General features: G+C 36.0%; 1 long non-coding RNA gene across 8 annotated transcripts in view; it reads right to left on the bottom strand.

Moving 5' to 3' along the window:
- LOC137496334 (uncharacterized) overlaps positions 1–24,647 on the bottom strand; it is a 197,673-nt gene that overhangs the window by 94,714 nt on the left and 78,312 nt on the right. For 7 of the 8 annotated variants that reach the window (XR_012384200.1, XR_012384201.1, XR_012384204.1 and 4 more), the window contains exons 1-2: positions 15,730–15,848; positions 10,179–10,302 (exon numbers count right to left, since the gene is read on the bottom strand). This is a non-coding gene — a long non-coding RNA (uncharacterized lncRNA). Of the gene's footprint in view, positions 1–10,178; positions 10,303–15,729; positions 15,849–24,647 lie in introns of those variants that run through there. The other variant, XR_012384205.1, reaches the window with a different exon arrangement.

Here is a 24,647-nt window from a genome sequence, read left to right as displayed (position 1 = left end):
GAAGAACGTGTTTATCAGACGCTGGATTTGAACCGGGTTCATGATCGATCGCATCAAAACATGTTGCCATGCACTTTACGAGCTACACCACTCACGCTGCTGTCTGTTGCGCTCTTTACTTATGTTCTCTCTGTCAATCAAACGGTGATGTATTACTCAACTAGCTTATTCCAACAAGGTGCGCTATTTGCACTTAGCCTAAATAGACATGCCAACATCGGCACCCCCCCCCCCCCCCTCGCAGGGGCCCCAAGTGCGCAAGTGTGCAGTGTGGATGGAGAGTTGTTCAGAAATGCTAGGTGAGTCACCAGTGTGGAAGCAGATCATTTTTATTCTAAAACGTATTAGTGTAAACGGAGCCTTATTTTACATCTTGTAAAAAGGGGCATAATAGGTCCCCTTTAACAAAACGGAAATGTACATGTGTCAAAATTAGCCAAACGGCTATTTAACATCTACAGCCCCTTTACATATCATTAATGTAAAAAGGAACAAATGTTGTTGATGTCATACTTCCCAGAAGCGTTAAGAAATGGAAAGTCAAACATATGTTTAAGCAGATATTTATAGTTTCATGTAAAAATGTAGCACATATTTCCAATGAGCCTGTGTTGAAAGTTTCTTTCTAAGGTAAACTTCTGTATCACTTTAAAAAAGTTCGTTGGCCGGTCTGTCTTCTATGAGTTAAACTCATCTCTATCAAACAAATTGAAAAACATCATGCCCAACCCCACTCGCATGCATTTTTTACACCTATTCACGGTTAGTTGCGGCTTTTTGCTCAGTTTTTAATCAGTAATGCATACAAGCTCTTGTGAAGATACACAAGATTTATCCCGCAGATTTGAAAAAGGAATCCTGTTGTCTGGCTTTCCATGCGTCACATGGGACGTACCACACGCTGCGCTCGTCTCTCCTCCATCTCAATCTTTCTCTCCACGTGTGGGATGAACAGACTCTGAGTTAGAAAAGTGAACGTGGGCTGCACACTCTCGACAGGGAATATGAAGAGCGAGAGACAGCCCGATGAGATGAGAAACACTCCAAAAATAAAAAAGAGGATTAATTGGGAAGGACAAGAATTGAGGGGGGAATCAGACAGTTCTCTGGATGAGACGCAGAGGCCTATTAAAAAATGTATCAAAGTGAGCTGGATGTGTGTAAAGCAAATTAAGAGCTTCTCTGTCTTTCTCTCTCTCTGACACACACTAAGGTAATGAAAGAGGTTATCAGTGGTGTCATGAACCCTATCTACACACACATGCTGTGACACAGTTATCCACTATAATTAACCTGTAGGCTGACACTTTCATTTCTTTCTCACATCTATCGTTCATCATTTCTGGTCATAAATGCACTTATTTCTTTTGTGGGAGCTATGAATTTCTTTCTTTGTATAATAATTATGTTTTCATATTCAATGTATAATTGACATCAGTCTATTAACTAAATACCTGCTAGCCCTATACTGCCACAAGTCGTATATTTGAGTGTCTGTAAAAAAAAAAAAAAAAAAAAAAAAAACAGTATTCTTGTGACATATTATTACAACTTAAAATATTTCCTTTTCAGCATATTTTATATTAAATCAGCCACATATTTCTTTTTAAACAATTCATTTTAAGTGTTTAAAACAGTCAACTGTGATACATTTTTTATTATTAACTTATTTTATTGACTATTTGATTTATATAAAGTTCATACATTTTTTTAAATATACAAATGCATTATGATGCTTATACAAAAGCATAGCAATATAATACAAAATCAATTTCCATATAATAAGTGACTAAAAACATGGTAAAATACAGTGCTCAGCATACATAAGTACATCCCTCACAAATCTATCTTTTAAATTAATTTTTTTAACAGAAAGCTATGTATATTAGATTTGTGCATATACATTAAGGCTGATTTATACTTCTGCGTCAAATGCCGGCATATGCTACGGCGCTGACGCATAGCCCTTCGCCGTGGCCGCAGCGTGAGCTCTGTGATTGGTCGGCTCGGTAGTGCTGACGAGTCTGGGCGGGACTGAGAGCCGCGTGAATGGTGCGAGCCTGATGAAGCGATTGTTTACAAGTGTGGAGTGCCGTGAAGGAGCTGGATGGAAAGTTTTGTTTTGTGTTTACCTCATAGTTAAAGTTGTTTCATGTCCGCCGGTTCCTGCCTCAAAATGAGCGAGTTTGAGCCACTTGTACATCCCGGAAGTGTTCAGGAAAAGCAAAAAAGCAGCGAAGAAACTCGACACAAAGGAACATTTACAACTCACTGCCAACTAGCGTTTCAGAAGTGTTAATGCAGACCAACAGAGACAGCGCGCAGAAGTATAAATGCACAGCCACGCGCGTTGCATGCGCCATGGGTTACGCCGGTCACTTGACGCAGAAGTATAAACCAGGCTTTAGTCAGTACTGAATCCAAATCTGGAGCTTATCTAACAAAATAACTTACGATAACGGTCCAAAAACTAGCACAGCCAAATTTATATGTTATAGAAAAATATTAAAGAGCCTCTACTATGCATTAAAAAAAAGTCATATTTTTGGTTTTGGGGGTCTCCAACAACAGGCTGATATGCTTGCAAGGTCAAAAAGCACTTTCATTGTCTTATAATGTGCATTTATTTTTATCTAATTATCCCAATGACTCCCATATGATTCCTTCAGCGATTCATTTGTTCCCAAACCCTTCCTTAACGCAAGACTAATCTGCGCAGATTGGTCAGATGACCCAGTCTGTTGCGATTTGTCGACTGCGTTCACAGCGAGACAGAGAAAAATGCTCACCAAGGCTTATCAACAATATTGAAGTAGTCAGAGTGCAGTGTATGTGTAAGCCCAATGCATTAAAGCAATGCAGTTAAACACCAGCATATTGCTCTATTCTAAACCAAAAGTAAAAACAGTGACAGACATTCTGTATTAATCCACACAGTGGCAAAAGCTGAACTATTTTAAAACTTGAAGTGTGTAGGAACAACTGATGTTGGAAATAGCAATGACAAACGGCAGTAGATCGTGAGCTAACAAACATGTTTAAATCCGTAAACAAAACGGTATGTGTGGTGTTTTCAATGTGGTTTTAGACGCAATATAAGAATATAAAGAGTTAACCAGACAAAAAACAAGTCGCGTGGAGTTATTACAAGTAACAAAACACAATTAATTACATAATTTGCAAGCTAGAGAAAACAAGAAGGCAACCATTTTAATCACATTTAAGTTACTTACACTTGTAAAATGGAGGAAGAAACTGATCCACAAATTGTGTTACTGTCAAGCTCTGACAAGTCCCATGCATCAGTAGTCATTTCTGATCTCTTCTTTAATAAACGGCCTACGAATCCACTATTGTAAGCTTGTAGATTGCTGAAGCACTCGTCAGAAAAATGACAAGAACACAGCACAAGACTGGGGCTTTAATGCTGAGGTATTTTTGCAATAATAAACTTTGGATAGGGAAATACCACTAACTTTTCCTCACACTTCAGAGCACAGTGTCTTCGTGACATGATTCAACCAAAATCTGCTAAAGTGTTTGTCTTCCTCTTTTTCTTTCTACAGTGTTTGTGGGCGGGCCAGGGGTTTCAATTTTCCCAGGTCTGCGCATGCAACAAATGGGCGGGGCTTGAGTTCCATATCGACATCACGCCAACAAAGCTAAAGACTCGTTACCCCACAATTAATTTGAACCACTCTGATTCAACTCTTTTATATGTGAATCAACAGTTTTAAACACGATGCACTTTCAAATTTAAGCCTTAGCTGGATATTTCACTTCACTTAGAGTTGTGTTACACACTGCATGGAAGGTTATTTTCAAAAACCCATAATAGCGGCTCTTGAAATACAAATTTGAAAAAGAGGAAAAGTCAAGGGACGCAAAAAAAATTGAAGAGTTTAGCTGAAGTTTTGCAGGTAATTTTTTTTTTTGCAATATTTTGCTTGGATTTAAATGGATTATCTTTCTATTTCTAAATATGTTTGGTGACTAAAATGCTATTTTAATAAATATATAAATATTTTGTTTAATAAATAAGTTTTGTTAAAATGCATTGCCTATATTCACTGAGAGATGGATAAAAACATTCACTTTCAAAATGGGGTCTCCTCAATTATGCTGAGCACTGTACAGTACATTCCTAAGCGCTGTATTGTTATAGTTCCCATTATCACTATAATTCTTGATTCTTTGCATCACATTTGTAAAATGAACACTGCAGTATGCTATTATAAAACTATATCTTGCTAATGGAATCCGCCTGTATTTTTGTATGTCTAAATAGTGTGTCTGAATCGCCTCTGGCTGCTGGTGTGATCGATATTTCAGAAAGCAGAACAGATCACCACACAGACTCCAGTATTCTGGAGGACTGCCAATAGAGCTGCATTAACAGAGCAACCCACTCACACACACACACACATATACACACACACACACACACACACACACGACTGTAACCCACTAACCTGGCCTCCCCCCACACACCACAGCACACACACATGACCTACACCCACTTGACAGCACTAACTGACACACATGCTCACAAACACCCAGATACTCATAATGTGAACCCACTCACCAACACACTCACACACCTGTAATGGATGAACAGCCACACCCACACATTCATAGTCAAACACTACGCAAAGCCTAGTTCACACAGCCTTCTCCAGCTCTCACTTATCAATTTAATGTGATAATTGCAAATTGATTGTCACAGTGTACAGTATGTTAAAAATAGATGTTTACATTTTCTGAAGATATTGTGGGTGGCGTTTTGCTGCACAGGATTCATTGTAAGCAGTTGGTAAACGTTTGTTACTGGTCTTTTGTCAGATATGGAGTAGTACATAAATAATAATATAAAATCACTAAATTTTATTCAGTCTGAATACATTATTTCTCTGGTATGTATTGGCTGTCATTGTGTAGAGTAAAAAAAAAAAAAAAAGAGTATGTCCAAATATATCTTCGTTTGTGTCTCTCAGAACCCTTTATTTGACCCTTGAATTATTCCATACACACAACAACAAATAACCTATGGTGTCATAGTCTACTTATATTTTTACATATTTATTTCATAACTTTATATATATATATATATATATATATATATATATATATATATATATATATATATATATATATATATATATATATATCGATTCTGATTCTTTTTCTGTTGAATCGATTCCCTGAGGTCACTTGAAAGGTTCATTCACAAATTGAAGGGTATGGAAGAATCTTATTAGAGTTTCTTTTAAATCTTTTTTTTTTTTTATGTCTGAAAGAGTCTGCAGTTTACAACAGAAGCCGTCTCATGACATGAAATGAATCAATACAACGAAGTGAATAATTAGGATTAGAGCTTAAGTGGAGATTTGGATTCGAGTGAAAAGAATTTAACTACTGGCGCGAACAGTAAATAGCTAATGCATAGTTTTAGCATTGTTTATGAAAGGCATTGTAGATACACTGAATTCTCTATCAACACCTATAGATTGTACTAGAGTTGGGCGATGTCGACCAATTTGGTATCGAACGATGTCTAATGTGAAACATTGTGATGGACGATGGCATCGTCGTCATAGGCGGTAGTGAATTAATTATATACATGAATAATTAATTAATTCATAATGAATTTATTATTTGTAGCCTACCGTTTCAACTACCTGACCCTCATGGTCTTTGTTTTACCCATAACCAAATTATAAATAAATAAAAAAAAGTTACACACAAATTATCACCTGTCAATCACTTTTTCTGCAGAACTGAATAGGCAGATTGATCTGTGTCGTTATACTGGCGTCGACAAACTTGGTACATAAAAAAGGTGCACAACCAACAGGAACCAACCAACAGTATCTGAGGTTTTCGCTAAAATTATTAAGTACAAGCGTGAAAGCGAAAGATTGAAGCAGTGTACTGACGCTGTGACACGTTACCTGATAGATTAAAAAAAGACCAATGAGTTGTTAGATAGAGACAAGATTAATTAAATATCACATTTAACAACTACAGTGAGACGCGATACAGTGGTTAATCTTTAATAAACTGTCCGACGTGCACTCCTCAAAGCTCCCGCAGACTGCTGGAGATCAGACGCGCGCATACCCTGCAGAGTTTGTGTGTGTGGTCACTTGATGTGGGGTTTCAGCAGTATAGAGTGGAAGGAGGGTTTTTCAGAAATGCTAGATGAAACGCTAGTGTGGATGTGGATCGTTTTCGTTCTAAATTGCCATTTTAAAACTAGGATGTATTAGTGTAAATGGGGCCGTAAGTATTTTTCTCAAGCGGATTGCTGCTGCGATGTGGGCGAGGCGAAGGATCGCGATGTTGGCTCAGCATAATGATGTCCATCAGCCATCAGCGAAGGACAATGGCATCATCTATCGACCCAACTCTAGATGATACTATTCATCTGGTCGTAGTGTGTTTCCTCAACAAACATTAATTCACGGACTGAACTGGCTTAATTCAATTACAGCTGTTAAGACTTCCATAATTACAATTTAAAGGATTTGAAACTAATTATTCATCATAAAAACGTAGATGAACTGATTCTCAGACCTTGAATTTTGAGGATTTGACAAATGGTGCCGAAAAGTAGATAATGCAAGTTTGTTTTGCCGTTTAGAAAATGAAAATCTTGTTTAGCATTTACTCTTTAACATACTAAAGTGGTTACAATAAAAAAAAAATACTGTGGTGTAATTAATCCACAAATCAAACATTGATTTTTCAAAAATACAACCAATAAAAGTTGTTTGTAATAAAACTGTGGTTATAAATGCACCAAAAAATCCACTACTCTACACTCACTCACTTTCCTTCAGCTTATTCCCTGTTTTAGTAGAGATCACCACAGCAGAATGAACCTCTAATTACTTTGATATTTATGCCCTTCCAGCCACAATACCCACACATTCTCCCATTCATACACTAAAGGCAATTTAGTTTATCCAATTCACCTTATACTGCATGTCTTTGGACTGTGGGGAAAACTGGAGCACCAGGAGAAAACCCATGCAAACATGGGGAGAACATGCAAACTCCACACAGAAACACCTGGTCCAGCCGGGACTCGAACCAGCAACCTTCTTGCTGTGAGGTGACAATGCTAATCACTGAGCCACCGTAACACCGGATGGTTACTATATTTTATTACAATGAAACTATGGTACATATTTATAAGAGATGTGAAACTGTAACAACAATAGCATTCATACCAACAGATAGTAACATAACTTTTAATAACATAGTTTAATAAAAACTGAAAATTCTACTATTGATCACTCTAATGGCATTTCAAACCCCAAAGACCTTCAATCATCTTCAGAACATACATTTATTGTAAATTTTTAAAGATATTTTGGATAAAATCCAAGAGCTTCTTGATTCACCATAGGCAGCAATGGTCCCAGCTCTTTCATTGCTCAGAAAGGTACCAAAAACTTGGCCAAAATAGCCCATGTGTATTCAGTGATTCAATCAAAAAAAAATTTTAGCTATGACAACACTTTTAAGTGCAATAACAACTAGTTAGTATAGTATAGTTATAGTTAGTATCGTTAGTACAGCCACATGATATTGGCACCAGTGCACTCACCACACACCAGTTATGGGGAAGTGGAGCGACAGTGAACGAGCCAATTCAGTGGAGGGGAAGGGTTGGGAGGTCATGATCGGTAAGGGCCAGGATACCAGGGTTACACCCCTACTCTTTACAAGAAGTGAAATGGGATTTTTAATTACCACAGAGAGTCAAGACCTCGATTTAACATCTCATTCGAAAGACAGTGCCCTTTACCCTACTGGGGCATTAGAAATAGCCCTGTGCTGGCCTCACTAACACCACTTCCAACAGCAACCTAGTTAGCTTTAGTGAGTAACCAGTTTTAGGCTGCAGGATGATATGGCTGTGGCAGTATACCCCAGATGCCAGTGTGCGAATCCCTCAATTTAAATAAAGCACAGTGGATTTGAGGTAATTCGTCAGTGGTGCAACCGAGTGAGTCAGGACCATTACGGTCAAAGGAAGATGAGGGAGCTCTCAGATTTCATCTGAAACAATATCTTAGCTTGTATTTCGAAGATGAAAGATGGTAACTGGAATGCCTTGAGGGTGAGAATTAGGAAAACTGTAATTTTTAGGCGAAATAAACCTTTAAATGTATAGTTTTCGTTCTAAATTTTCTAAATTCACATTGATTTATAATCAATTAAAATTTTAGAACTGGTCTTTAGTATAGTTATGAAGTTATTAATAAAGCTCAGTTGTTGTTTTTTTTTTTACTAAATCTGTCCATAAGGAGCAAGCTGTCTACTGTCAAAGTAGATATGTAGTTGACAATAAACAGTATATTAATTCATAATAATGTAAATAATGCAAATGTATTTCAGTGATGCAGTCATATTATAAACTGAAATAAAGGATTGTCGGCTATACTCATATAATGTAAATATGTGACATTTCTCTGTATGTCTTCCCTTATCCTATATACATTGCCAGAGAGATCTGCAGCTGTGGAAGCCACAAACAGATCAGGTCAGTTGGTTGCTCAGCTGTCAATCATTAGGCAGGTATGCAGTCTTTTCTATTCATTATTCCACAGAATATTGTCTTGTTTATTTTGCTGTCTCCGTATACAGAATGCCACATACTGTATGTGGTAGGCTAACCCTGTGAATAACAGTAACAGTCCTGCCAGGCAACCAGGTCAGCATGTGTGTGTACGGTATATTTGAAGACAGGAAGTGTGGTTTCTAATGGATAATGGACTGACAGGACGCATCATTAGCCACAGTACTACAGTGTCTGACAGGAGTTACACACACGTTGTATACCCATTAGTTCTGACTGTCACGTCTGTCTCGCTGTCTGCCTGTCTTCCTCTCTTTCTCTCAGGTTGTCTCTGTCTTCCTTTTCCGTACACTTTCCGACAACTCTTGAGGTTTCGCTGTCTGTCTGTCTGTGTCTCGCACACACACACACAGCTGCTGTTGTTCTCCTGGCTGGATGAGTGTCAGTAATCATTACCGGTGTCAGTCTGTGCCCTCAACCGCTCCCACAGAAACCATAGAAACCAGCTCTGTTCCTCATTACTGTCAGAGAGCCAGGAACACACGCAGTCATGATATACTGACAGGATCTCTCAAATAATATTTGCATTCAGAAAAGGGCTTCGCCGTTAAGTTTACCATCTACAATGATTATTAGAATACTCATGCCTTTGCATACTGTGTGTGCTGCCTTTGATTTTTTAACTCAATACATTTTTAATGCAACTTCCCTAGAGGAACAAGAAAAAAAGAAAAGCATGCTTGTTGAAGGGGGCATTTACAGAACACAAATTTATAACTAAAAACAGGAAACTTTTTTTGTGCGATATTGGTACTTCGGGGCTTGGAAACACTAACTTTTGAAAACAGATTTTAAAGCGAAAAATATTGCAAACAAAATTGTTGCAATTAGCTATTTTTTCCTCCAAAAATGCGAATTTACTTTATGCGTAAAATTGGATTATCGCATTACAGACGTGCGAATAAAGCACTGTTTCCATCCAACGCATCAAAGAGAACAAAATTGTCACTTACTAAATAACTGGCACCAAATATCAACAGTGAAAGCTGAATTGGCTGCGGTAGGAGAAGCTGCATGAATCTTTTCTTCATTTAATAAATAAGAAGCCTCAGAAGACAAATGCCGACACGCAAGGACATGTGGTGGAGTTTGAAGGCGTCAGACGCAAAGCACAGAATCTCTTGACAGTTCTGGAGGTTTAATAATATAATAACACTAATACTGAAATGGTTAAGGCGTTTTGGAATGACCAATACAACAATTCAGATGTTTTACAGTGTGCTCAGCCTTCGTTTCAATCAACTGATTTTTCTGCGCATATCCAAAATCTGCATAAAAATAGGTGGATGAGAACGTAGCTATTGTTATCTATATAAAGCAGTGCATTTATGAAAATGATAATACACATGTTTGTGTTCATTCTATAGGCATCCGTGAGTATTGTCAAAATTGCAACATAGGCTCATTCTGAAAACGTAGCCCTATATAAATCACAAATTATGTAAAATGGCTGCATTTCATTATTAAAACGAACAATACGGGGCGGTATGATGCCATTCCTTTTCTCACTTACCAGCTGACCGCTTACCTTTATATGGACGTCTTTCCCGCTGTTATCAGTTTATCCGGTAAGACAGAGCGGAGTTGACCACGACAACGGGGTTCGAGTTCAGTGAACAACAGTACCAGAAAGCAGGTATCCAAGACAAAAGCTAAAAAATAAATAAACAAGTAAATAACAGGGTGAGAATGTGGTAAAATCTAAAAACGTGGTAAAAATCAGACAAGGGCTTTTCTTTTTCTGAACTGCTTTCCAACACACTACGGTTGGGTTTAGGGAAGGGTGTGGGCAGGGCAATCTGTGCTTTTTAAAACACCATTGGTTGAGTTTAGGTAAGGGGAAGGGTGGGGGAAAATCGGTCGGTCTGTCAGTCAGTCAGTCAGTCAGTTAACAGCAGCCTGCAAAAAACGTAGCTTCTGGTATGTATTTGGCTCTCTCCAAAAATGTTTTATGAACATATACTGCACATTAATGTTGTCACAATACTAATCGGTACTAAAATTTTAAAACTTTCCATTTCCCGCTAACATTTGTGAACAGGAATGACTGTGATTGGCCATCAATGTCATCAGTTCACCAAACTTTACTGCTGTTTAAGTGTAAAGAGTTACACGAACACTAGAGCGTTTTAAATCTGTGAGGATCAGCTGGTCTTGCTATGAGCTCACATACAAGCAATCCGCTAAAGAAACGACTTAGCCATCCTTAAGAACTTGCTCAAATGTTAGTGGGAAATTAATGTTGTTTTTATTATTCTTTTAATTACTTTTTCTTTTTGGTAGAATGTGGTCAGGTGAATGTTTTTTCTTATGTGCAGTTTTTTGTTTTTGTTGACCCAATCCCAAGTGGATAATGTTAAGTAAACAAGGGCAATAACATTTTGAGCTTGTTCGTTTTCATCCATTTTCTGGGCTAGCTAAAAATGCATTTGACTGGATTGCTTTCACAGTGTAAAAGCTCATGTGGCCAGATTGAATAGTTACAAAAGACCACATCTTTTCTTAAATATTGCAGGAGATGTTCTTCAAATGTGTCAGACAGAATTTAAAATCTCCCATCTGAAAATTGGTAGGTTGGCTTGAAGGTTAAAGTTAAACACAATGTTCTCTCTCTAGTTCTGATTCTAACACAAACCCACAGAGTTGGGTGTAAAAGGGATTGTTTAACTCTTGTCTACTTGAGCAAAAAGACATCCACTGTAAATACAAGGTGTATAATCAGGGCTTAACATATACTCTACAGTATAATTCAGAAATGTTTAGTACATTGTTTTTTCCCATGTGCACATATTATTTTACATATCCACAGCCAGAAATCAACAGACAATTTTAATCCCATGTCCATTACTGATGCTATAAGAAGAACATACCAATTTATCAGCCTCAGACAGCCTGCCAATGCATCATTCACTGACCATCTGATCCATATCACGCACAAAAAATGGCAATCGCTGGCTGAAATCCAAGTCACTTGTCAGTCCTGATTAGATTGGCCGACTTAAGTGTAATTTCTAGGATTCAAAACTGTTTTTATCACTCCGTCAACAACAAAGTCATGTTTACAAGGTACTTGATATAATGAGTGCTTCCAAGGAAAAACTAATTGCTGGATATGCCAACATTTCTGAAATGCATGGCACTGGATATTGAAAGATGTTCAAGAGTCTTGGAAACTTGATAATTTTGTTTTGTTTTATAGTTGGACCAGATTTAATGGCCTTTGTTAGATTAAATGCTTTCTAAGGATGTGGTTGCACTTGTAGTTTGGGTCTTTTGGCTCATTTGGTTCATAAATTATTAAATTTGCTGAGCATTTAAACTGCAATTTTTAACTAGAACCTAAAGTTCATTGACAAACTTTGATCGTGATCGATTGACAAACTTTGAACGTGACTGCACTAGGACTGGCAGTTGGCAGCAAGCACAGTGGTCGCTAAGTGAATGCTAGGCAGTTGCTAAAATGTGTATAGCATTGCTAGGTGGTAGCCAAGCAGTTGCTAACATAAACTGGGTTCCTAAATGGCAAACCTCATGTACATGTTTCGTCAAATTCTAATACATTTCTAGCATATGTTATTGCACTAGATAATCATTACTAGCTTGTAGCTAATCATTATTAGCATTTGGCTAATCATGGTTACCATGCATACTACACAGGAAGTCCTACATTGCTAGCTTGAGTCAAACAAGCTAATACCAAGGTCCCTACGATGCTCTGATGTAGAGATATTGCTGTTTTAAAATGGTTGCTAAGTTAGCCTTTTTTGTTGCTATGGGGACAACTGACAGCTCAGTGATGATACAAAGCTTCTTGCCAATATAGGTGATATAAATCAACCCCGATGTCTGGCCCAGACCTCAAACCAGTGTCTTTCTTGCTGTGAGGTGAAAGTTCTAATGACTGAACTACCGCGCCGCCACATTTGTTATTTGTCTAAATCTTTAAAATAAAACTTGACACAGATACCAATTTCAGCATATAAAACAATACAAATTTGAATGCATAATTCCCAATGCAACAATAAACAGAAAAAACGAAGATGCCTACATGCAAAATAATCAAGCACATAACAAAACAAGCCAAGCATCCTCCACTACACCTCCTCTTCACAGCATGTGATGGGATGTTTGTTTTAAAGCTCCAGTCAGTTATTCAATGAGCCCAATAGATTGGGATCATGGCAACTTTATAACAAACTGATAAATTGGCTCTAGAGCCAATGAGTGACGGGTATTGATAACCAGTAAGCATTGTCTTACATTCTCCAGAGATGGTATCAATGGACATACAGTATCTATTAATTGACTCCATCCTATGCATGACTGGAGGATATAAATAATGCAGGCTAAGTCAGACGGTGCCACCGAGCTGTCAGAGAAACATATCTGATTCATGCCTCATTCATGCAGAGTGTTGGGAATTATGTTCATGAATGCAGATAATGTACCAGCATTGGTTTCCATGATCAAGAGATATATGCGCCTTTTGTGCTTCGAGTGTTGTAAAACTGTTTGATATGCTAACTACAATTCCAGGGAGATCAATGTAGGTTTCTATGCATTTTTTTTCTTTTAACAAATTTCTTTATTTAACTTAAGTGCAAGTTTTTATATATAGTTCCCATGTTGGTGTCAATATCAAATTTTACATTTCAAAAGTGATTGCAAATTACAGGTATATAAAGTGTTTACTTAAAAAACTCCTTCTTTATTCCTTTTTACAAGATGTAAGATAAGTATTTGTCTCCAGAATGTGCCTGTAAATTTTCCGCTCAAAATACCCATCAGATCATTTATTATAGACTGTAGAAAATGTCATTTTTGGGGTCAGAGAAAATTGTAGCTTTTCTTTTAGGCTGCGCCTTTAAATGCAAATGAGCTAATTCTCCCAGTCCACTATTCTGACATGCATGTCTGCTTCACCTTCATTATGTCAGATAAACCTGACTCTTGTTGTGTGATTGAAGCATCCTCAGTTGTTGTTGTACTGACACTATACAGCTGTGGTAATTCCGGTAGTTTTCAGAGCTGTGAACCTACACTGGTCTCACGGTTCGGTTCTGATTATCATGCCATCGATTCGGTTCAATTCGATATCTTAGTGCATCAACGACACAGTTTTATATTTTTTTCACAGCAGCAATTCTTGTATTAAAATGTATAAATATATTTATATTTATATACTATTTGTAATACAATTTTGTTCTTTAATACAAACAGTCAGATAAATAAACTTTAAACAACATGAACATTTATGGCAAATAATATAAACAAATATAAATATCTCGCTCGCTTTCTGATCCTTGTCTACCAAGTTCTCTTACACCCCTTTGATTGGTGACACACTCAACAGAAAGAGCTGTGATTGGCTCTTGCACGCTGGCGCTCTTCACAAATGAGTGACACTGATAAACGGCAGCGGCGATCACAGCTGATCCATGATAGACACGGTGGAGAAAACTGTACAGAAAAGTGATCGTGTCTGTATCCAGATGTATCGCTGTAACAGCCGAGAGGAGAGGAAAGTCACACTAGCAGGTCAAATGGGCCACAGTGGGAGAGAGAGAGAGAGAGAGAGAGAGAAAATGGGGTTTACTTTCATTCTCACAATCGCTGTGAAATAGCTGTCAGTGAAAGACTATCTAGAAAACACACACGCACTGAAATTGTGCAGTTTTTGCAGTTTTAAGTAGTTGGAGTGTTGTAAATACTCGCCTCCCTCACCATAGACATAGTGCATATGAGATAAATGACGTCACTACATAATAACCGGTTATGATTATTAGTTTAGCAATACCGAATTGTCCGCGTCTGCATCGCGATGCACCGAAGAAACAATTAATTTTGACACCCCTAGTAGTTATGAATTGCATATGGATTTTACAGACTTTATTGCAATCCCGCACTGTTTTACAAAAGTTTTAAACTTTTAAAAGTCATTCTTGAGGTGCAGCTACATACCACAGATAGTTGAAACAGATAATTTAATCCCATTTTCTTTGCAAATCCTGTCTTAATGACATGTTTATACGCATTACAATGGAGACATGTTAATATGAGCCAGTCAATCAATTTGGTGGGTGGGGAAAACTGCACGGCTATGTCAAGCTGTGGTGGGCCTTAAAATTGCAGGAATGTGGTTCCTATTTAAACATTAGAAAAAAACAAAAACTTGTGTTTATATCACTCCAATATGACTGTGGACGCACTATAATCAATATTGTAATTTGTATACTCTGTCCAAACAGCTTCCAAAAGTTAATTTAGCATGATAGGAGCGATTCAAATAAATAATTCAAATAAACTTTGCGTAAAAATGTTAAAATATGGATGAAATACTTTTCCAATGCCATTCACCATAAAATATGTATTTACTAATTTATTTATATAAAACCTGGTCTGTACTTATTAAAATATATAAACAAGCAAGTGATCTTTTATAAAGTTTATTATATGTTTAATCTAATAAAGGTGCCATATACTTCCTTGGTTTAATAAGTTAAATAACTAAAAACTAAATAACTTAATTAAACATATATTCTCTGATATCTACATAGTAGGTTTATGGCTTGGGTAAGATAAAAAATCTCTAGAAACAGTTTTATAAGCTCATCTATTACTCTATAAAAATAGCCATAGAATCAGAAGGTCTATAATTGACCATATATGGCTTGTGTCGTGAATATTAATGAGCTCCACTCTGACATGCTGCTCCTACACACACACAAACACACACACACACACACACACACACACACACACACACACACACACACACACACACACACACACACACACAGAGAGAGAGAGAAATATAGAAACAATCAGAGCAATGTTGTGGATAAAAGTTAAGTTCTAAATAAACTTGACAAAAGAATGATAGATATGTATCGCGTTGTATTTTCAAGCTATAGTAAATGAAAACACAGCCAGGAATTAATATCAACCTCTGCATGAACAGAGGACTTTTTAGCTGAGTGATTTGACATGATTCAGCAATCTACACGTGTTTGTTGAAACATACGCATCAAATTTCTCAATAAACACAATAAATTACTAAAAGATGTAACTAAACATACCTTATACCTCTTCAGATTGGAGATGAATAAATGTATAATATGTAAATCTTGTATTTTGTGTCCTGATGCAAGTTTAAAAAGCGTCTCGTCCTGTCGTTGCTCAGTAACTCACAGTAAACAAATTGGCGCAAGCGTTATCAAAATAAAAGTCCCACTTACATCGTAAGTGAAATATATGCTTAAAATAACTAAGGGGAAACAATTTGCATTGTTACCTCACTAGAAAACTGTGTTGCTTATCAAGTTTAATGCAGTCCTTCAAGTCTGATCTGAGAATCACTTCATATCGCATATCAAACAGGCAGTGAAGAAATCTTAAACATGACAATTTTGTAATGGAAATACAGTTCACTGGAAAATTAGAAGTCCGTGTGCATATAGCCCATTGTCATCATTCAAACTCGTCACGTTTTAGATCTGAATTCTTTAAAAAAAACAGTGGTCTTCTCCGCCTGGCTGAGATACGATATGCAGTGTATATCAGACCAAACAAAAAAGCACTGCATTAAATGATATTTTTCCGCCCCATGTCTTTAAAATATGGAAATTAATTTTACCCCTATATTTTAAATGGAATATCTGCGCTAGCCAGCAACTAATGACGGCACCTGCGTTTAAACACTTTGAAGTACATTACAGCATCGATGCTGGAAAAGAAACCTAATAAAAATTAAAAATAGTCACATAAAGCTTTTATCGAAAGTTATTCATTGGTTGAAAAATCCTAGCTGTGCATACAGCCCATTAGGCACACATGCAAATCCGGAGAGCATGGCCCAGTCATCGTCACACATCGCCACCGAGTCTCATCACAATTTTTTTTGTCCTCTGATTGTCCTATATTGTCCACCGGGGCTTTGCACTCGTGCAATTTAAATGAGATTGAGGAAACAGTAATGTCTGAGGCTCACATTATTCCCATTTCCATATACTGATCTATTGTTATTTTTTTTTATTTTTACACCTTGGTATACCCAGATTTTCATTATAGGGCACTGTTACAAACATTTCTGAAGAGTAGTGGCAAGTAAGTAGTGGCAATGGGGTAGTTAAGAGTTAAATTGACAATTATATTTCAGATAGACATTGAGTATCTGAATTATTTAGGTCTTCCTCAATCAATCAATCAATTAGTCAATCAATCAATCAATCAATCAATCAATCAATCAATCAATCAATCAATCAATCAATCAATCAATCAATCAATCAATCAATCAATCAGTCAATCAATCAATCAATCAATTAATCAATCAATCAATCAATCAATCAATCAAATTAAAATAGAAGATAAATGTTTTATAATATATTTTGTATTATTTATTTAGGGCAAAGGGCACATTTTTTACTTACATTTTATTGTACAAAAGAAAAAACTAAAAGTAATGCATCATAATATACCATCAGGGGTCCCAAAATTACAGCTCTGCGTGTGGGAACAAGAGCTATGACGTCATCATCATAATGACACTGCGAGGTCTTCAAAGACGTGAATGTCCATCCCACACGCACCCAAATTAAGTGTGGAGGAGGCCAGGGGCGAGTCACCACCTTTTTGCATGTAAAATCTACTCCAAAATGGCCAAAATTCAACTACACCCACCACACGAGTGGATACAAGTGCCTGTGGGACTTCATTTGTGTAAGACAGCCAGGCAGAGAGAGAAATAGAAAGAGACAGACAGATAGACATCAAAAAGGCTGAGAGAGTGAGAGTGGGTTCACAAACTGAGTCCCAGGAAAGACAGACAAGTCATCCCTCCATCGCCAACGAGTGGTGCTCCGCTCCTTTCAATGAACACTTGATGCTTGAATATGGGAAGTTAAGCACACAGATAACAATGTCATACTCCTACATGAACACGTGGGCATCGATTGAAAAGGTGGAATGCTTCTCTGTGCTTGAGAGAGGCAGTCATATAAGAGAATAAATGGCTCTCAGTCACCAAGAAAGTAAGCAAAAGATTGGGGGCGGCACATTAAAAGATAAGAAGTGACACACATAGCTGTGTAAACAGTTTGATTATTTTTTTACAAGTGCTGTTTAATGGAGGGAAATAAAATTCACCACATTTTTTTGACATAAAAGTTTTTATAACTAATTTCTTTGGTCTTTGCCATAATGACACTGTAGTATTTTACTAGCTATTTTGCAAGATATAAAGTTAGCGTAAAGTGCAATTTAAAGGCTTAATTGGGTTAAAGTTAGGTTAATTAGGCATGTCATTGGACAACAGTGGATTGTCAAGAGCCAAACAAAAGGAAAAAATCTGAATAAAGCTGCGGTCACATTAGAGTTCGAATATGCGATATTCTGTCATGCGGCGCTGCGAAAAAGGGCGGGATTAAACAAGATTATTAGACATTTAAAAAAGCAATCGATTGGTCCGTTTTAAATTTCTGTCCAGCGAGGTCATGTTTGATCTTCGCTTGGTCTCATGCAATCATGTGATGAGATTTCGCAGGTCAGGAGTTCACCAAGCTTGAACTTTCTAATGCAGCAAACTGCGAAACTTGTTGCTTTAATCTGCGATCACACTGCACTTTTATTCCCATGGAGTTTCATTCATACATACGTGAATACATCACACCGAAAACACAAGCTTGTGCAACAAGTTTCGCAGTTCGCTGCATTGGAAAGTTCAAGCTTAGTGAACTCTGACCTGCGACTTTTTTAAATGTCTAACCATCTTGTTTAATTCCGCCCCTTTTCGCAGCGCCGTTCAACAAAATTTCACACACATAAACTCTAGTGTTACCGCAGCAGATTGACATTGTAATAGGGCTGCTGCGACTGTTCAATCTGCTGTTGCAAGCCCAGATTAATAAAGGAACTTGGCCAAAAAGAAAATGAATGAATGAATAATAGGGCTGCACATTATATCTATAATATGTATATAATATATATATTTCTGCATCGATATCGCAACGTGTGTGTCAACAATAGTCACATCGCAGGACATGCAATGTTAAATTGGGATTACCAATTGAGAATACATGAGATTCGTGCAACGTATAACCATGACAGAGTGAAACTTTATTATTTGCATGCGTTTTAAAGGCATTTTAAAAAAATGGTAAAGCAATCAGGCATATTAATGTAAAACATTTGTAACTTTAATGAAGAGAAATTTTACTGATTTATTAATACAATAAAGAAATTGTACATTTGTGTGTTATATTACAATAAAAAATTATATGACTATCCGGAAAACCATAAAGAACTGTTGATTTTACTTTTTTCTTTGCTCTATTGTAATTATTTGTGCATATTTAATTGATTTTGTACATGATCACACCCTTACAAAATCATCTCGACCAATCCAAGTGAATGATTTTTCTTCTCACAAATAGGGCTATTCAAGCCATCTGGTGAAATTGGATTGATATTGCACTATATATTGCAGGAAAAAAATCGCAATGTCAGATTTTTTCAATATCTTGCAGCCCTACCTTGTAATAAAAATTTTATTTTTGTACATTTTTTAAATTTCAGCCAAACTAAATTAAATTAATTTTTTTAGAAGAAAAATATATTACACTGTAAAACCCAAAAAGTTAAGGTAACTCAAACCAATTGAGGAAACTGATTGCAACAAACAATTTAAGTTCAAAAACTAATTCTAATGAGTACTGTGAACTTACTTCATTTGAGTAAACGAAGCAATTTGAGCACAGTAAAACCCAATAAATGAAAAGAACTCAAACCAACTGAGTACTATGAAACCCAATAAGTTAAGGCAAATCGAACCGTTTGAGGAAACCGATTGCTACAAACCTTTTGAGTAAAAAAAACTAATTTACTGTGAACTTACTCTATTTCGGTTAATTTAATGAAATATTTAAATAACTCATTACTTACAACATTGAGTTTCAAATGAATAGAATTAACTTTCAGCAAATTTGGAGTTAACTACACTTATTTCATTTAATAAAGTTGACTGTTGGGTTTTACAGTGTAGGACAAACTGTAAAAAATGTTCTTGCAACTTGGGAAATATTTGGAAAAAGACTTAAAATTTCACAGAAGAATAATACTATTATCTTCTACTGTATAATTAAAATACGCAGTTTTTTTTATTTAAATTTTATTTTTTGCATATGACATCCCTGAAGATTAATTTATATATTGGCTACTAATGAACAATTTGTTCCTGTGACTTAAGTCAGCAACATTTTGCCAATATTGAGTAAATCATGAGCATCACTAAATCATCATTTTAGGTAAGTCATGCACTTAGTTTAATAATCAGTAAAATTTTCTATGAATAGACTATTGTGCACTCTTTACAAATAGGCTAAATTTCAGCACACCCAGGTCATGCTTTACTTTTATGATTGGTAACTCAATAAACATCTTCAGTCTACTTAACGAGATTTTGTGAATAAGTCACCTTCACAAAACAGTAATTTAGGAATAAGTAAACCACAATTAATAATCAGTGATGCATTGAATTAGAAAATGGTGTGCAAGATGTCTTTAAAACCAGCCTGATCTCACAAGAAAATGTAAGTATTTTACGTTTTATCAGATTAGTGGCTAATTCATACAAATTCGAACAAGTTCAGTCGTACAAAAAAAGTGTGACTTTAAAAAGGAGGCGTGGCAGCCAACCCCACCCCTAAATCCAATTGTCATTGGGTGGTGAGCAAATTGTACAAATTAGATTGTACAAATTCATACGAATTGCCGTGAGATTGCGTTGTTAAAAACATAATAACGAATTAGCAAAATACAGTAAGTGCATGATGTACCTGAACTGAGTTAAAAAATGAATAAGTCTTGTAAATCAAGATGTTCATCAAATCAGGTCACAAAGTAGTAAATTGTGCACTGTGAAGCTAAAATGTCACAAATTAACTAAATGCAAGCATGACGAGTAAAACATGCTGACAAATTGGCAATGAATTGTATTTGAAATTTACTTTTGTAATTTGTATTATTATAATTTTGTTCATGGATCATAAAGTTAAAATCCTGTTTGCAGTGTGTGTGTGTGTGTGTGTGTGTGTGTGTGTGTGTGTGTGTGTGTGTGTGTGTGTGTGTGTGTGTGTGTATGTTTATGGTTGAATGTAAAATATAATTAAATTATATTTAAAAAAATAATAAATTGATGTGGCGTCTAAATTCCTGCTGCTCTGAAAAACTGAGCTTGACTGTTATTATGCAAATGAGTTTGGGTCACATCACTTCGTCAGAATAAAAGTAGGCTGTAAAAATGAATAGTTAAAAAAGTGAAGAATAAATATGTGGATCTGTATAGTTAAGCACCAAGCTACTCTGGGAAATGAACAAAGTTATGCTGCTGAATAAGTTTGTTAATTGAGATTAATTGGGACGTCTGATTGTTAATGTGTGCTTTGAAACGTAATGTTAGAGATGTATGCTCACTTTCCCTATCCTATTTTCATTATCTCTCTTTATCTGATTTATTGCTGAGTTACAGTTAAAACTTAAAACATCAAATAATTTATTAAATGTTGTACAAACTGTACAAGCCTAATTGTAAATTGTACTCAGAAAAATTGTCAAGCTACTTATTTAAAAGCAGCTCAACAACATAATTCTTGAGATTGTTCGGGAACTTTTTTTGTTGTTGTTTGTTTTATGTTTTATCCACTTAGCTTTTAACCCACAAGTTGTAAAAAAACAATTAAGTTAGGACGACATGAAGGAATAATGTTGAATCACACATTTTTTACAATGCACTGTAAAAAAAATGCAGGGTTCCACACAATTTATTCATGCTGTCCCACGACAAATCGATTCAGTTAACTTAACACTTTTAACAAATTTATGTGGATTGAACATAAAAATATTAAGTTGTCCCAATGAAATCTCAAGAATTGTGTTATTTTAGTTCATTTTAAATAGTTTGAATGAGCAAAAATAAATAAATAAATAAATAAATAAATAAACAAATAAACATACAGTATATTTTAGCATTTACATTTTAGTTAATTATTCTGACAAAATAGTATCAATTAAAATTGCATAATAATAATTATTATAAATAATAATAATTTCTTACTAATTGGCCATAACATTAAAACGATCAGCTAATAGATAATTAAATGTTTATATTTATTTATATTTTTTATAGTTTATATAAAAAAACTGCATACAATTTGTAAGTTTCTTGTTTTATATTATTACATTTTTATTTTTAAATATCTCCAATTTATTAGAAGAAAATAACTCATTGTTTATTGATTTTTAGCTGAAATTGTTTTTAAATATTGCTGTATCCTAAATATAGAAAATGTAGCTGAAAAGAGTCAGTCTCATAAAATACATGGTTGTAAACTCCAAAAAATACTAGCAATATTTGCTTGCTGCTTGTTCAAACTAGTTAGAATGAGCTGAAACAACATAATTTCTGAGATTTCTTTTGAGAGAATTTTATTATGTTTAATCCACTTAAATTTGTCAAAAACCAATTAACTTAATTGATTTGTGTTGGAACAACGTGAATGAATTATGTGGAACCCTGCATTTTTCAACAGTGTACAGTAAATCTCTTTTAAAATCTCTTTAAACAACAAAATCCCTAAGAAATGATGATTATCAAATGTATGGAAATGTGTGAGAACGGCTGTCTCATTTTTGTCCAGAGCATTCGGCTTCATCAAACACACAATCCGAGGACACATAATCACCAAGGTCTTTCATGAGACTTTATTAATAATGCTCTTTTTTATGCATTCAGTGACTGTCTGCATGCATTACTCAGAAAAGGTAAATGGATGAGGGCATTGTAAGAATGTGGGTCAGATATTTGATCGGCGACGATGTCTGGTTCTTTATTCTTCTCACGGTTCTTCAGGGAGTTGTAATCGGATATAATTATACCTGTCTGTTGTCCTCAGCAGATCGTATGAGAGTGTCTGCTCCTCAGGCACATTCATTCAGACGTGTCTCGTCAATCAAATGCTGACTAAGATATTCAGATCTGTTTACGTTAACAGATAGGGTTACTGTTGATTATTATATTTAACTTATAGTATTAGACTACTAAAAGCTTATATCTAACCAGTAAGAGTACATCTCTTAAAAAAAGCTTTGCAAAGTTTCATTAACTTACTACTTTTTGTTGAACCGGCTGCAACACTGCCTCATTCTGACAACTTACCCCATAAACATTTCTGTATATTGCAAGTTATGTAGTCAGAAGTATGTATGGCACCATTTCGGGCCCTATCATACACCCGGTGCATTAAGGACATGTTTGGTGTGATTTGTTGCTATTTTCACACCAGCACAACTCACAACTAATTTTCACGTTATGCAACACGTTGTTTAAATAGAAAATCCATTTGCACTGCTTTGTAGACTCATGGGTGTTAAGAGGTGTGTTAAGGCGCATTGTTGGTGTTTGGGGGGCTTATTTTCAGTTTATTTATGACAATTTGCATTTGTATAGTGTTATAATTATTATTATTAATAAAAACAAGTTCAGATGTGTCCACCTGTTCAGTTTTGGAGACGTATGCATCACCGTATGGGTCATAAGAAAAGGACGTGTGTTGAGACACAACATTATTAATGATCATATATTTGTTTTCTGGAAATTAGAAATAGTTTTGAAACAAACCTTTGCACTTAAACAAAATTAAATATGTAGATAAATGGATGTCTTCAGTGGAGTGAGATTTCACCATTTCCACGAAAATAGTACAGTAAAGAGTAAAAGTGAAGAGAAAGTAAAGAGGCGGAATGGATGAGGCTCATTCTTTATCCTCGTGCTGCAGACGCACTGTTTAACTGTTTTCTTTTGAGCAAAGCATTCAGTTTTTCCTCTAACAAAGTTAAAAAATAAAAATGCCATTTAAATAGCAAATGTGCCATGCGTGACGTAACTGACTCTTAAAGGGATTGGGAGAAGAGACTCTGATTGGTTTAATACACATTATGCTCAAAACACACCCATAACTCATAAGCACAACCCTGTTAGAGTGCACAGCCTATTTTTCCATCATTTAAATAGCTAATTAAATAATGCTTTTGTGCCCTGTGCTCAATAGTTTGCACCTAGATAAGTAAAATAGAGCCCTCCGTCTTTAAAACGAATCTTGGGGGCATTATGATGCCGTTCCGGGCGAAGCAGTGGCGCAGTAGGTAGTGCTGTTGCCTCACCACAAGAAGGTCGCTGGGTTGCTGGTTTGATCCTGGGCTCAGTAGACGTTATTGTGTGGAGTTGTTCCTTTTCACACTTTAGAGCTGACCGCTCACCTCCATATGGACAGCTTTTCAACTGTAACCAATTTGTCCATTGGCTTGCCGGATACGTCAATGGACATGTAATTTGGAATGGAATTGGCCGCGACAGACGGGTTCGAGTCTGGCTGAGAACGGTTCCAGAAAGCATGTACGACAAAAACAAAAAATAAAATAAACAAGTAAGTAACAAGGTGAGAATGTGTTGAAATCTTAAAACGTGGTAAAAATAAGGCCGCCACAACGGCTTTTCTTTTTCTGAATTGCATTTTAAATTGGGTTTAGGGAAATGGGTGGGCGGGTCAATATGTGCTTTTAAAAACACAACCGGTTGTGTTTAAGGAAGGAGGAGAGTGGGTCAGTCTATCGGTCAGTCGACACAGCCTCTGGGACTTGCGAGAGTAATGTGAGATCTGAAAAAGAATACACAGCAGCCTCTGGTGGATTCGCTTAAACAAAAACTGCAAAAATAACATAGCTACTTTTGAAGTATTTGGGGCTCTCCAGAAATGTCTATAGGGGTACGTATTCAGAATAATCCTGGATTGACCAAATGCTACAGTATATAAGTGGTAAAAGGGAGGATTTTTGGGGATAAAATATTTTAAAATCAAAGAATCAGTACTCTGTAATTACATGCTTCTTGAATTTAGTCTTCTGAATTGGAACCCGATAAAAACCTTTTCAACTTATCTAACATTAC

Source organism: Danio rerio, chromosome 8 (genome assembly GCF_049306965.1).
Source record: "Danio rerio strain Tuebingen ecotype United States chromosome 8, GRCz12tu, whole genome shotgun sequence".
Classification (NCBI taxonomy): Eukaryota; Metazoa; Chordata; class Actinopteri; order Cypriniformes; family Danionidae; genus Danio; species Danio rerio.
Note: the sequence above shows the minus strand (reverse complement) of the source record. Positions and strands in the feature narration are given on the sequence as shown.